This window comes from Cetorhinus maximus, chromosome 22 (assembly GCF_964194155.1).
Source record: "Cetorhinus maximus chromosome 22, sCetMax3.hap1.1, whole genome shotgun sequence".
NCBI lineage: Eukaryota > Metazoa > Chordata > Chondrichthyes > Lamniformes > Cetorhinidae > Cetorhinus > Cetorhinus maximus.
Window position 1 is genome coordinate 77410750 of NC_135900.1, and position 14348 is coordinate 77425097.

Here is a 14348-nt window from a genome sequence, read left to right on the forward strand (position 1 = left end):
TGTGTTTTCAGGGGGTGTGTGTGTTTTTCTGAGTGTGTATTTTCTGGGTGAGTGTATGTGTTTGTGGGTGTGTGAGTGGGTGTTTTCGGTGTGTGTGTGTGTACTTCTGAGTATGATTATTTCTGGGTGAGTGTCTGTGTTTGTATGTGTGTGGGAGGGTGTTTTCGGGAGGTGTGTGTGTGTGAGTGTGTGTTTGTGTGTGAGTGTGTGTTTTCTGGGAGAGTGTGTGTGTATGAGTGTGTGTTTGTATGTGAGTGTGTGCTTTTCTGAGTGTGTGTTTTTTCTGGGTGAGTGTGTGTGTGAGTGTGTGTTTTTCTGTGTGTGGTTTTTTCTGGGTGAGTGTGTGTGTTTTCTGTGTGTGTGTGTGTGTGTGTGTGAGTGTGTGTTTTTGGAATGACTGTGTGACTTTCTGAGTGTGTGTTTTCTGGGTGATTGTGTGTGTGTGTGTGTGTGTGTGTGTTTCTCTGAGTGTGTGTTTTCTGGGTGAGTGTGAGTGAGTGTGTTTTCTGTGTGTTTGTGTGTGTGTGTGTGTGAGTGTGTTTTTTCTGGGTGAGTGTGTGTGTGTGTGTGTGAGTGAGTGTTTTTCTGAGTGTGTATTTTCTAGGTGAGTGTGTGTGTGTGTGAGTGTGTGTTTTACTGAGTGTGTTTTTTCTGGGTGAGTGTGTGTGTGTGTGTGTGTGTGTGAGTGTGTGTTTTCCGGGTGTGTATGTTTTTTCTGGGTGAGTGTGTGTGTTTGTGTGTGTGTGAGTTTGTGTTTTCTGGGTGACTGTGTGTGTGTGAGTGTGTTTTTCTGTGTGTGTGTTTTCTCGGTGAGTGTGTGTGTGTGAGTGTGTGTTTTTCTGAGTTTGTTTTTTCTGGGTGAGTGTGAGTGTTTGTGTGTGTGTGAGTGTGTGTTTTCGGGTTCTGTGTGTGGTTTTCTGAGTGTGATTTTTTTCTGAGTGAGTGTGTGTGTTTGTGTGTGTGTGTGTGAGTGTGTGTTTTCGGTGTGTGTGTGTTTTCGGAGTGAGTGTGTGTTTTTCTGAGTGTGTGTTTTCTGGGTGAGTGTGTGTGTTTGTGTGTGTGTGAGTGTGTGTTTTCGGGGTGAGTGTGTGTGTGAATGTTTGTTATCTGGGTGAGTGTGTGTGTGTGAGTGTATGTTTTCGGGGGGGTGTGTGTGTTTTTCTGAGTGTGGTTATTTCGGAGTGAGTGTGTGCGTTTTCTGGGTGAGTGTGTGTGTGTGAGTGTGTGTTTTCGGGGTGTGTGTGTGTTTTACTGAGTGTGGTTTTTTCTGAGTCAGTGTGTGTGTTTGTGTGTGTGTGAGTGTGTGTTTTCTGAGTGTGGTTTTTTTCTGGGTGAGTGAGTGTGTGTGTGAGTGTGTGAGTGAGTGTGTTTTCGGGCTGTATGTATGTGTGTGAGTGTGTTTTTTCTGTGTGTTTGTGTGTGTGTGAGAGTGTGTTTTTCTGAGTGTGTTTTTTTCAGGGTGAGTGTATGTGTTTTCTATGTGTTTGTGTGTGTGTGTGTGTTTTCGGGGTGTGTGTGTGTTTTTCTGAGTGTGTTTTTTTCTTGGTGAGTGTGTGTGTTTTCTGTGTGCTTCTGCGTGTGTGAGTGTTTGTTTTCTGGGTGAGTGTGTGTGTATGAGTGTGTGTTTGTGTGTGAGTGTGTGCTTTACTGAGTGTGTGTTTTTTCTGAGCAAGTGTGTGTGTGTGAGTGTGTGTTTTTCTGAGTGTGGTTTTTTCTGGGTGAGTGTGTGTGTTTTCAGTGTGTTTGTGTGTGTGTGAGTGTGTGTTTTCAGGATGAGTGTGTGTTTTTCTGAGTGTGTGTTGTCTGGGTGAGTGCGTGTGCGTCTGTGTGTGTGTTTTTCTGAGTGTGTTTTTTCTGGGTGAGTGTGTGTGTGTTTGTGTGTGTGTGAGTGTGTGTATTTGGGGTGTGTATGTTTTTTCTAGGTGAGTGTGTGTGTTTGTGTGTGTGTGAGTGTGTGTTTTCTGGGTGAGTGTGTGTGTGTGAGTGTGTGTTTTTCTGAGTATGTTTTTTTCTGGGTGAGTGTGTGTGTTTGTGTGTGAGTGTGTGTTCTCGGGGTGTGTATGCTTTTTCTGGGTGAGTGTTTGTGTGTGTGTGAGTGTGTGTTTTGTGGGTGAGTGTGCGTGTGTGAGTGTGTGTTTTTCTGAGTGTGTGTTTTCTGGGTGAGTGTGTGTGAGTGTGTGTGATTTCTGAGTGTGTATTTTCTGTGTGTGTGTGTGTGTGTGTGTGTTTTCGGGGTGTGTGTGTGTTTTTCTGAGTGTGTATTTTCTGTGTGAGTGTGTGTGTGTGAGTGTGTTTGTGTGTGTGTGTGTGTGTGAGTGTGTGTTTTTCTGAGCTTGTTTTTTCTGGGTGAGTGTGTGTGTTTGTGTGTGTGTGTGTGTTATCGGGCTGTGTGTGTGTTTTTCTGAGTGTGGTTTTTTCTGAGTGAGTGTGTGTGTTTTCTGTGTGAGTGTTTGTGTATGAGTGTGTGTTTTCGGGGTGAGTGTGTGTGTGAGTTTTTGTTTTCTGGGGGAGTGTGTGTGAGTGTGTGTTTTCGGGGGGATTGTGAGTTTTTCTGAGTGTGTTTTTTTCTGAGTGAGTGTGTGTGTTTTCTGGGTGAGTGTGTGTGTGTGAGTGTGTGATTTCGGGGTGTGTGTGTGTTTTACTGAGTGTGGTTTTTTCTGAGTGAGTGTGTGTGTTTGTGTGTGTGAGTGTGTGTTTTTCTGAGTGTGGTTTTTTTCTGGGTGAGTGAGTGTGTGTGTGAGTGTGCGAGTGAGTGTGTTTTCGGGGTTTGTGTGTGTTTTTCTGAGTGTGCTTTTTTCTGTGTGTGTGTGTGTGTGAGTGTGTCTTATCTGTGTGTTTTTGTGTGTGTGAGTGTGTGTTTTTCTGAGTGTGTTTTTTTCAGGGTGAGTGTGTGTGTTTTCTGTGTGTTTGTGTGTGTGCGTATGTTTTCGGGGTGTGTGTGTGTTTTTCTGAGTGTGTTTTTTTCTGGGTGACTGTGTGTGTTTTCTGTGTGTTTGTGTATGTGTGAGTGTGTGTGTGTGAGTGTGTGTTTTCAGGGTGAGTGTGTGTTTTTCTGAGTATGGTTTTTTCTGTGTGTTTGTGTGTGTTTTCTGTGTGTTTGTGTGTGTGTGTGTGTGTTTTCGGGGTGTGTGTGTGTGTGTGTGTGTGTTTTCGAGGTGTGTGTGTGTTTTTCTGAGTGTGGTTTTTCCTGGGTGAGTGTGGTTTTTTCTGGGTGAGTGTGTGGGTGAGTGTGTGTGTTTTTCTGAGTGTGGTTTTTTCTGGGTGAGTGAGTGTGGTTTTTTCTGTGTGCTTGTGTGTGTGTGAGTGTGTGTTTTTTCGGTGTGAGTGTGTGTTTTTCTAAGTGTGGTTTTTTCCGGGTGAGTGTGTGTGTGTGAGTGTGTGTTTTCGGGGTGAGTGTGTGTGTGAGTGTGTTTTCTGTGTGTGTGAGTGTGTGTGTGTTTTCAGTGTGTTTGTGTGTGTGAGTGTGTGTGTTCTCGAGGTTTGTGTGTGTTTTTCTGAGTGTGTTTTTTTCGGGGTGAGTGAGTGTGGTTTTTTCTGTGTGTTTGAGTATGTGTGAGTGTGTGTTTTTTCGGTGTGAGTGTGTGTTTTTCTGAGTGTGGTTTTTTCTGTGTGAGTGTGTGTTTGTGTGTGTGAGTGTGTGTTTTCTGTGTGTTTGTGTGTGTGTGTGTGTGTTTTTTTTTTCTGAGTGTGTTTTTTTCAGGGTGAGTGTGTGTGTTTTCTGTGTGTTTGTGTGTGTGTGTGTGTGTGTGTTTTTGGGGTGTGTGTGTGCTTTTCTGAGTGTGTTTTTTTCTGGGTGAGTGTGTGTGTTTTCTGTGTGTTTGTGTGTGTGTGAGTGTGTGTTTTCGGGGTGAGTGTGTGTGTGAGTGTGTGTTTTCTGGGTGAGTGTGAGTGTGTGAGTGTGTGTTTTCGGGGTGTGTGTGTGTTTTACTGAGTGTGGTTTTTTCTGAGTGAGTGTGTGTGTTTGTGTGTGTGTGAGTGTGTGTTTTACTGAGTGTGTTTTTTTCTGAGTGAGAGTGTGTGTTTGTGTCTGTGTGAGTGTGTGTTTTTCTGAGTGTGGTTTTTTTCTGGGTGAGTGAGTGTGTGTGTGAGTGTGTGAGCGAGTGTGTTTTCGGGGTGTATGTATGTGTGTGAGTGTGTCTTTTCTGTGTGTTTGTGTGTGTGTGAGAGTGTGTTTTTCTGAGTGTGATTTTTTCAGAGTGAGTGTGTGTGTTTTTAGTGTGTTTGTGTGTGTGTGTGTGTGTGTGTTTTCGGGGTGTGTGTGTGTTTTTCTGAGTGTGTTTTTTTCTTGGTGAGTGTGTGTGTTTTCTGTGTGCTTCTGCATGTGTGAGTGTGTGTGTTTTTGGGGTGAATGTGTGTGTGTGAATGTGTGTTATCAGGGTATGTGTGTTTTTCTGAGTGTGTTTTTTTCTGGGTGACTGTGTGTGTGAGTGTGTGTGTTTTTCTGAGTGTGGTTTTTTCTGGGTGAGTGAGTGTTTGTTTTTTCGGTGTGAGTGTGTGTTTTTCTGAGTGTGGTTTTTTCTGGGTGAGTGTTTGTAAGTGAGTGTGTGTTTTCGGGGTCAGTGTGTGTGTGAGTGTGTGTGTGTGTGTTTTCTATGTGTGTGAGTGTGTGAGTGTGTGTGCTTTCTGTGTGTTTGTGTGTGTGTGAGTGTGTGTGTTTTCGGGGTGTGTGTGTGTTTTTCTGAGTGTGTATTTTCTGGGTGAGTGTTTGTGTGTGAGTGTGCGTTTTCGGGGTGAGTGTGTGTGTGTGTGTGTGTGCTTTCTGTGTGTGTGAGTGTGTGAGTGTGTGTGCCTTCTGTGTGTTTGTGTGTGTGTGAGTGTGTGTGTTTTCGGGGTATGTGTGTGTTTTTCGGTGTGTGGTTTTTTCTGGGTGAGTGTGTGTGTGTGTGTGTGTGAGTGTGTGTTTTCGGGGTGTGTGTGTATTTTTCTGAGTGTGTATTTTCTGGGTGAGTGTGTGTGTGTGTGTGTTTGTGTGCGTGTGTGTGAGTGTGTGTTTTCAGGGTGTGTGTGTGTTTTTCTGAGTGTGTTTTTTCTGGGTGAGTGTGTGTGTTTGTGTGTGTGTGTGTGTGTTTTCGGGGTGTGTGTGTGTTTTTCTGAGTGTGATTTTTTCTGGGTGAGTGTGTGTGTTTGTGTGTGTGTGAGTGTGTGTTTTCGGGGTGCGTGTGTTTTTGGAGTGAGTGTGTGTTTTTCTGAGTGTGTTTCTTCTGGGTGAGTGTGTGTTTGAGAGTGTGTTTTCGGAGTGTGTGTGTGTGTGAGTGTGTGTTTGTGTGTGAGTGTGTGTTTTCTGGGTGAGTGTGTGTGTATGAGTGTGTGTTTGTGTGTGAGTGTGTGCTTTTCTGAGTGTGTATTTTTTCTGCGTGAGTGTCTGTGTGTGAGTGTGTGTTTTTCTGAGTGTGGTTTAATTCTGGGTGAGTGTGTGTGTTTTCTCTGTGTTTGTGTGTGTGTGTTTTCGGGGTGTGTGTGTGTTTTTCTGAGTGTGTTTTTTTCTGGGTGAGTGTGTGTGTGTGTTTGAGTGTGTGTTTTCGGGGTGTGTGACTGTTTTTCTGAGTGTGTACTTTCTGGGTGAGTGTTTGTGTCTGAGTGTGTGTTTTCGGGGTGAGTGTGTGTGTGAGTGTGTGTGTGTGTGTGTTTTCTGTGTGTGTGAGTGTGTGTGTTTTCTGTGTGTTTGTGTGTGTGAGTGTGTGTGTTTTCGGGTTGTGTGTGTTTTTCTGAGTGTGTATTATCTGGCTGTGTTTGTGTGTGAGTGTGTGTGTTTTTGGGGTGTGTGTGTGTTTTTCTGAGTGTGTATTTTCTGGGTGAGTGTGTGTGTGTGAGTGTGTTTGTGTGTGTGTGTGTGTGTGTTTTTTTCTGGGTGTGTTTTTTTCCGGGTGAGTGTGTGTGTTTGTGTGAGTGTGTGTTTTCAGGGTGTGTGTGTGTTTATCTGAGTGTGTTTTTTCTGGGTGAGTCTGTGTGTTTGTGTGTGTGTGAGTGTGTGTTTTCGGGGTGTGAGTGTGTTTTTCTGAGTGTGATTTTTTCTGTGTGTGTGTGTCTGTTTGTGTGTGTGTGTGTGTGTGTGTGTTTTCGGGGTGAGTGTGTGTGTAAGTGTGTTTTCTGTGTGTGTGAGTGTGTGTGTGTGTTTTCTGTGTGTTTGTGTGTGTGAGTGTGTGTGTTTTCGAGGTGTGTGTGTGTTTTTCTGAGTGTGGTTGGTTCTGGGTGAGTGTGGTTTTTTCTAGGTGAGTGTGTGGTTGAGTGTGTGTGTTTTTCTGAGTGTGGTTTTTTCTGGGTGAGTGAGTGTGGTTTTTTCTGTGTGTTTGTGTGTGTGTGAGTGTGTGTTTTCGGAATGAGTGTGTGTTTTTCTGATTGAGTGTTTTCTGGGTGAGTGTGTATGTGTGTGTGTTTTTCTGAGTGTGTGTTTTCTGGGTGAGTGTGAGTGAGTGTGTTTTCTGTCAGTTTGTGTGTGTGTGTGTGCGTTTTTCTGAGTGTGGTTTTTTATGGGTGAGTGTGTTTGTGTGTGTGTGAGTGTGTTTTTCTGGGTGAGTGTGTGTGAGTGTGTGTTTTTCTGAGTGTGTTTTTTCTGGGTGAGTGTGTGTGTTTATGTGTGTGTGATTGTGCGTTTTCCGGGTGTGTATGTTTTTTCTGGGTGAGTGTGTGTGTTTGTGTGTGTGTGAGTGTGTGTTTTGTGGATGAGTGTGTGTGTGTGAGTGTGTGTTTTTCTGAGTGTGTGTTTTCTGGGTGAGTGTTTGTAAGTGAGTGTGTGTTTTTTCGGTGTGAGTGTGTGTTTTTCTGAGTGTGGTTTTTTCTGGGTGAGTGTTTGTAAGTGAGTGTGTGTTTTCGGGGTGAGTGTGTGTGTGTGTGTGTGTTTTCTGTGTGTGTGAGTGTGTGAGTGTCTGTGCTTTCTGTGTGTTTGTGTGTGTGTGAGTGTGTGTGTATTCGGGGTGTGTGTGTGTTTTTCGGTGTGTGGTTTTTTCTGTGTGAGTGTGAGTGAATGAGTTTTCTGTGAGTTTGTGTGTGTGTGTGTGCGTTTTTCTGAGTGTGGTTTTTTATGGGTGAGTGTGTGTGTGTGAGTGTGTTTTTCTGGGTGAGTGTGTGTGTGTGAGTGTGTGTTTTTCTGAGTGTGTTTTTTCTGGATGAGTGTGTGTTTGTTTTTGGGGTGTGTGTGTGTTTTTCTGAGTGTGTATTATCTGGGTGTGTTTGTGTGTGAGTGTGTGTGTTTTTGGGGTGTGTGTGTGTTTTTCTGAGTGTGTATTTTCTGGGTGAGTGTGTGTGTGTGTGAGTGTGTATTGTGTGTGTGTGTGTGTGTGTGTGTGAGTGTGTGTTTTTCTGAGTGTGGTTTTTTCCGGGTGAGTGTATGTTTTTGTGTGAGTGTGTGTTTTCAGGGTGTGTGTGTGTTTTTCTGAGTGTGTTTTTTCTGGGTGAGTGTGTGTGTGTGTGTGTGTGTGAGTGTGTGTTTTTCTGAGTGTGGTTTTTTCCGGGTGAGTGTATGTTTTTGTGTGAGTGTGTGTTTTCAGGGTGTGTGTGTGTTTTTCTGAGTGTGTTTTTTCTGGGTGTGTGTGTGTGTTTGTGTGTGTGTGTGTGTGTGTGTTTTCTGTGTGTGTGAGCGTGTGAGTGTGTGTGTGTGTTTTCCGTGTGTTTGTGTGTGTGAGTGTGTGTGTTTTCGAGGTGTGTGTGTGTTTTTCTGAGTGTGGTTGGTTCTGGGTGAGTGTGGTTTTTTGTGGGTGTTTCTGTGGTTGAGTGTGTGTGTTTTTCTGAGTGTGGTTTTTTCTGGGTGAGTGAGTGTGGTTTTTTCTGTGTGTTTGTGTGTGTGTGTGAGTGTTTGTTTTCGGGGTGAGTGTGTGTTTTTCTGAGTGTGGTTTTTTCTGGGTGAGTGTATGTGTGTGAGTGTGTGTTTTCGGGGTGAGTGTGTGTATGTGAGTGTGCGTGTGTGTTTTCTGTGTGTTTGAGTGTGTGTGTTTTCCGTGTGTTTGTGTGTGTGTGAGTGTGTGTTTTCGGGATGTGTATGTTTTTTCTGGGTGAGTGTGTGTGTTTGTGTGTTTGAGTTTGTGTTTTCTGGGTGAGTGTGTGTGTGTGTGAGTGTGTGTTTTTGGGGTGAGTGTATGTGTGTGTGATTTCTGTGTGTGTGAGTGTGTGAGAGTGTGTGTTTTCTGTGTGTTTGTGTGTGTGTTAGTGTGTGTGTTTTCGGGGTGTGTGTGTGTTTTTCGGTGTGTGTGTTTTTCTGGGTGAGTGTGTGTGTTTGTGTCTGAGTGTGTGTTTTCGGGGTGTGTGTGTGTTTTTCTGAGTGTGTATATTCTGGGTGAGTGTGTGTGTGTGAGTGTGTTTGTGTGTGTGTGTGTGAGTGTGTGTTTTCAGGGTGTGTGTGTGTGTTTTTCTGAGTCTGTTTTTTCTGAGTGAGTGTGTGTGTTTTTGTGTGTGTGAGTGTTTGTTTTCGGTGTGTGTGTGTTTTCGGAGTGAGTGTTTTTTTTTTCTGAGTGTGTATTTTCTGGGTGATTGTATGTGTTTGTGTGTGTGTGAGAGTGTGTTTTCGGGGTGTGTTTTCTGTGTGAGTGTGTGTTTGTGTGTGAGTGTGTGTTTTCTGGGAGAGTGTGTGTGTATGAGTGTGTTTTTGTGTGTGAACGTGTGCTTTTCTGAGTGTGATTTTTTTCTGGGTGAGTGTGTGTGTGTGAGTGTGTGTTTTTCTGAGTGTGTTTTTTCTGGGTGAGTGTGTGTGTTTGTGTGTGCGTGAGTGTGTGTTTTCGGGGTGTTTGTGTGTTTTTCTGAGTGTGATTTTTTTCTGGGTGAGTTTGTGTGTTTGTGTGTGTGTGTGAGTGCGTGTTTTCGGGGTGTGTGTGTTTTCGGAGTGAGTGTGTGTTTTTCTGAGTGTGTATTTTCTGGGTGAGTGTCTGTGTTTGTGTGTGTGTGTGAGTGTGTGTTTTCGGGGTGTGTGTCTTTTCGGAGTCAGTGTGTGTTTTTCTGAGTGTGTATTTTCTGGGTGAGTGTGTATGTTTGTGTGTGTGTGAATGTGTGTTTTGTGGGTGAGTGTGTGTGTGTGAGGGTGTGTGATTTCTAAGTGTGTATTTTCTGGGTGTGTGTGTGTGTGAGTGTGCGTGTTTTCGGGGTGTGTGTGTGTTTTTCTGAGTGTGTATTTTCTGGGTGAGTGTGTGTGTGTGAGTGTGTGTGTGTGTGTGTGTGTGTGTGTGAGTGTGTGTTTTTCTGAGTGTGTTTTTTCTGGATGAGTGTGTGTTTGTTTTTGGGGTGTGTGTGTGTTTTTCTGAGTGTGTATTATCTGGGTGTGTTTGTGTGTGAGTGTGTGTGTTTTTGGGGTGTGTGTGTGTTTTTCTGAGTGTGTATTTTCTGGGTGAGTGTGTGTGTGTGTGAGTGTGTTTGTGTGTGTGTGTGTGTGTGTGTGTGTGAGTGTGTGTTTTTCTGAGTGTGTTTTTTCTGGATGAGTGTGTGTTTGTTTTTGGGGTGTGTGTGTGTTTTTCTGAGTGTGTATTATCTGGGTGTGTTTGTGTGTGAGTGTGTGTGTTTTTGGGGTGTGTGTGTGTTTTTCTGAGTGTGTATTTTCTGGGTGAGTGTGTGTGTGTGTGAGTGTGTATTGTGTGTGTGTGTGTGTGTGTGTTTTTCTGAGTGTGGTTTTTTCCGGGTGAGTGTATGTTTTTGTGTGAGTGTGTGTTTTCAGGGTGTGTGTGTGTTTTTCTGAGTGTGTTTTTTCTGGGTGAGTGTGTGTGTTTGTGTGTGTGTGAGTGTGTGTTTTCGGAGTGTGAGTGTGTTTCTCTGAGTGTGATTTTTTCTGTGTGTGTGTGTGTGTTTGTGTGTGTGTGTGTGTTTTCGGGGTGAGTGTGTGTGTGAGTGTGTTTTCTGTGTGTGTGAGCGTGTGAGTGTGTGTGTGTGTTTTCCGTGTGTTTGTGTGTGTGAGTGTGTGTGTTTTCGAGGTGTGTGTGTGTTTTTCTGAGTGTGGTTGGTTCTGGGTGAGTGTGGTTTTTTGTGGGTGTTTCTGTGGTTGAGTGTGTGTGTTTTTCTGAGTGTGGTTTTTTCTGGGTGAGTGAGTGTGGTTTTTTCTGTGTGTTTGTGTGTGTGTGTGAGTGTTTGTTTTCGGGGTGAGTGTGTGTTTTTCTGAGTGTGGTTTTTTCTGGGTGAGTGTATGTGTGTGAGTGTGTGTTTTCGGGGTGAGTGTGTGTATGTGAGTGTGCGTGTGTGTTTTCTGTGTGTTTGAGTGTGTGTGTTTTCCGTGTGTTTGTGTGTGTGTGAGTGTGTGTTTTCGGGATGTGTATGTTTTTTCTGGGTGAGTGTGTGTGTTTGTGTGTTTGAGTTTGTGTTTTCTGGGTGAGTGTGTGTGTGTGTGTGTGAGTGTGTGTTTTTGGGGTGAGTGTGTGTGTGTGTGTGATTTCTGTGTGTGTGAGTGTGTGAGTGTGTGTGTTTTCTGTGTGTTTGTGTGTGTGTTAGTGTGTGTGTTTTCGGGGTGTGTGTGTTTTTCGGTGTGTGTGTTTTTCTGGGTGAGTGTGTGTGTGTGAGTGTGTTTGTGTGTGTGTGTGTGAGTGTGTGTTTTCAGGGTGTGTGTGTGTTTTTCTGAGTCTGTTTTTTCTGGGTGAGTGTGTGTGTTTTTGTGTGTGTGAGTGCGTGTTTTCGGTGTGTGTGTGTTTTCGGAGTGAGTGTTTTTTTTTTTCTGTGTGTATTTTCTGTGTGATTGTATGTGTTTGTGTGTGTGTGAGAGTGTGTTTTCGGGTGTGTTTTCTGTGTGAGTGTGTGTTTGTGTGTGAGTGTGTGTTTTCTGGGAGAGTGTGTGTGTATGAGTGTGTTTTTGTGTGTGAACGTGTGATTTTCTGAGTGTGTGTTTTTTCTGGGTGAGTGTGTGTGTTTGTGTGTGCGTGAGTGTGTGTTTTCGGGGTGTTTGTGTGTTTTTCTGAGTGTGATTTTTTTCTGGGTGAGTGTGTGTGTTTGTGTGTGTGTGTGAGTGCGTGTTTTCGGGGTGTGTGTGTTTTCGGAGTGAGTGTGTGTTTTTCTGAGTGTGTATTTTCTGGGTGAGTGTCTGTGTTTGTGTGTGTGTGTGAGTGTGTGTTTTCGGGGTGTGTGTCTTTTCGGAGTCAGTGTGTGTTTTTCTGAGTGTGTATTTTCTGGGTGAGTGTGTATGTTTGTGTGTGTGTGAGTGTGTGTTTTGTGGGTGAGTGTGTGTGTGTGAGGGTGTGTGATTTCTGAGTGTGTATTTTCTGGGTGTGTGTGTGTGTGAGTGTGCGTGTTTTCGGGGTGTGTGTGTGTTTTTCTGAGTGTGTATTTTCTGGGTGAGTGTGTGTGTGTGTGAGTGTGTATTGTGTGTGTGTGTGTGTGTGTGTTTTTCTGAGTGTGGTTTTTTCCGGGTGAGTGTATGTTTTTGTGTGAGTGTGTGTTTTCAGGGTGTGTGTGTGTTTTTCTGAGTGTGTTTTTTCTGGGTGAGTGTGTGTGTTTGTGTGTGTGTGAGTGTGTGTTTTCGGAGTGTGAGTGTGTTTCTCTGAGTGTGATTTTTTCTGTGTGTGTGTTTGTGTGTGTGTGTGTGTGTGTTTTCGGGGTGAGTGTGTGTGTGAGTGTGTTTTCTGTGTGTGTGAGCGTGTGAGTGTGTGTGTGTGTTTTCTGTGTGTTTGTGTGTGTGAGTGTGTGTGTTTTCGAGGTGTGTGTGTGTTTTTCTGAGTGTGGTTGGTTCTGGGTGAGTGTGGTTTTTTGTGGGTGTTTCTGTGGTTGAGTGTGTGTGTTTTTCTGAGTGTGGTTTTTTCTGGGTGAGTGAGTGTGGTTTTTTCTGTGTGTTTGTATGTGTGTGTGAGTGTTTGTTTTCGGGGTGAGTGTGTGTTTTTCTGAGTGTGGTTTTTTCTGGGTGAGTGTATGTGTGTGAGTGTGTGTTTTCGGGGTGAGTGTGTGTATGTGAGTGTGCGTGTGTGTTTTCTGTGTGTTTGAGTGTGTGTGTTTTCCGTGTGTTTGTGTGTGTGTGAGTGTGTGTTTTCGGGATGTGTATGTTTTTTCTGGGTGAGTGTGTGTGTTTGTGTGTTTGAGTTTGTGTTTTCTGGGTGAGTGTGTGTGTGTGTGTATGAGTGTGTTTTTGGGGTGAGTGTGTGTGTGTGTGTGATTTCTGTGTGTGTGAGTGTGTGAGTGTGTGTGTTTTCTGTGTGTTTGTGTGTGTGTTAGTGTGTGTGTTTTCGGGGTGTGTGTGTGTTTTTCGGTGTGTGTGTTTTTCTGGGTGAGTGTGTGTGTGTGAGTGTGTTTGTGTGTGTGTGTGTGAGTGTGTGTTTTCAGGGTGTGTGTGTGTTTTTCTGAGTCTGTTTTTTCTGGGTGAGTGTGTGTGTTTTTGTGTGTGTGAGTGTGTGTTTTCGGTGTGTGTGTGTTTTCGGAGTGAGTGTTTTTTTTTCTGTGTGTATTTTCTGTGTGATTGTATGTGTTTGTGTGTGTGTGAGAGTGTGTTTTCGGGGTGTGTTTTCTGTGTGAGTGTGTGTTTGTGTGTGAGTGTGTGTTTTCTGGGAGAGTGTGTGTGTATGAGTGTATATTTGTGTGTGAACGTGTGCTTTTCTGAGTGTGTGTTTTTTCTGGGTGAGTGTGTGTGTTTGTGTGTGCGTGAGTGTGTGTTTTCGGGGTGTTTGTGTGTTTTTCTGAGTGTGATTTTTTTCTGGGTGAGTGTGTGTGTTTGTGTGTGTGTGTGAGTGCGTGTTTTCGGGGTGTGTGTGTTTTCGGAGTGAGTGTGTGTTTTTCTGAGCGTGTATTTTCTGGGTGAGTGTCTGTGTTTGTGTGTGTGTGTGAGTGTGTGTTTTCGGGGTGTGTGTCTTTTCGGAGTCAGTGTGTGTTTTTCTGAGTGTGTATTTTCTGGGTGAGTGTGTATGTTTGTGTGTGTGTGAGTGTGTGTTTTGTGGGTGAGTGTGTGTGTGTGAGGGTGTGTGATTTCTGAGTGTGTATTTTCTGGGTGTGTGTGTGTGTGAGTGTGCGTGTTTTCGGGGTGTGTGTGTGTTTTTCTGAGTGTGTATTTTCTGGGTGAGTGTGTGTGTGTGAGTGTGTTTGTGTGTGTGTGTGTGTGTGAGTGTGTGTTTTTGTGAGTCTGTTTTTTCTGGGTGAGTGCGTGTGTTTGTGTGTGTGAGTGTGTGTTTTCGGGTTGTGTGTGTGTTTTTCTGAGTGTGATTTTTTTCTGGGTAAGTGTGTGCGTTTGTTTGTGTGTGTGTGTGTGTTTTCGGGGTGTGTGTGTGTTTTTCTGAGTGTGTTTTTTTCTGGGTGAGTGTGAGTGTTTTCTGTGTGCTTCTGCGTGTGTGAGTGTGTGTGTTTATGGGGTGATTGTGTGTGTGTGAGTGTGTGTTTTCGGGGTGTGTGTGTTTTTCTGAGTGTGTTTTTTTCTGGGTGACTGTGTGTGTTTTCTGTGTGTTTGTGTGTGTGAGAGTGTGTGTGTTTTTGGGGTGTGTGTGTGTTTTTCTGAGTGTGGTTTTTTCAGGGTGAGTGAGTGTGGTTTTTTATGTGTGTTTGTGTGTGTGAGTGTGTGTTTTTTCGGTGTGAGTGTGTGTTTTTCTGAGTGTGGTTTTTTCTGGGTGAGTGTTTGTAAGTGAGTGTGTGTTTTTGGGGTGAGTGTGTGTGTGTCTGTGTGTGTGTGTGTGTTTTCTGTGCGTTTGTGTGTGTGTGAGTGTGTGTTTTCGGGATGAATGTGTGATTTTCTGAGTGTGTATTTTCTGGGTGAGTGTGTGTGTGTGTGTGTGTTTTTCTGAGTGTGTGTTTTCTGGGTGAGTGTGAGTGAGTGTGTTTTCTGTGTGGTTGTGTATGTTTGTGTGTGTGTGTGTGTGTGTGCGTTTTTCTGAGTGTGGATTTTTCTGGGTGAGTGTGTGTGTGTCTGTGTGAGTGTGTGTTTATCTGAGTGTGTGTTTTCTGGGTGAGTCTGTGTGTGTGAGTGTGTGTTTTTCTGAGTGCGTGTTTTCTGGGTGAATGTGTGTGTTTGTGTGTGTGTGAGTGTGTGTTTTCGGGTGTGTATGTTTTTTCTGGGTGAGTGTGTGTGTTTGTGTTTGTGTGAGTGTGTGTTTTGTGGGTGAGTGTGTGTGTGAGTGTGTGTTTTGCTGAGTGTGTGTTTTGTGGGTGAGTGTGTGTGAGTGAGTGTGTGTGATTTCTGAGTGTGTATTTTCTGGCTGTGTGTGTGTGAGTGTGTGTACTTTCGGGGTGTGTGTGTGATTTTCTGAGTGTGTATTTTCTGGGTGAGTGTGTGTGTGAGTGTGTTTGTGTGTGTGTGTGAGTGTGTGTTTTTCTGAGTTCGTTTTTTCTGGGTGAGTGTGCGTGTTTGTGTGTGTGTGAGTGTGTGTTTTCGGGGTGTGTGTGTGTTTTTCTGAGTGTTTTTTCTGGGTGAGTGTGTGTGTTTGTGTGCGTGTGTGAGTGTGTGTTTTCGGTGTGTGTGTGTTTTCGGAGTGAGTGTGTGTTTT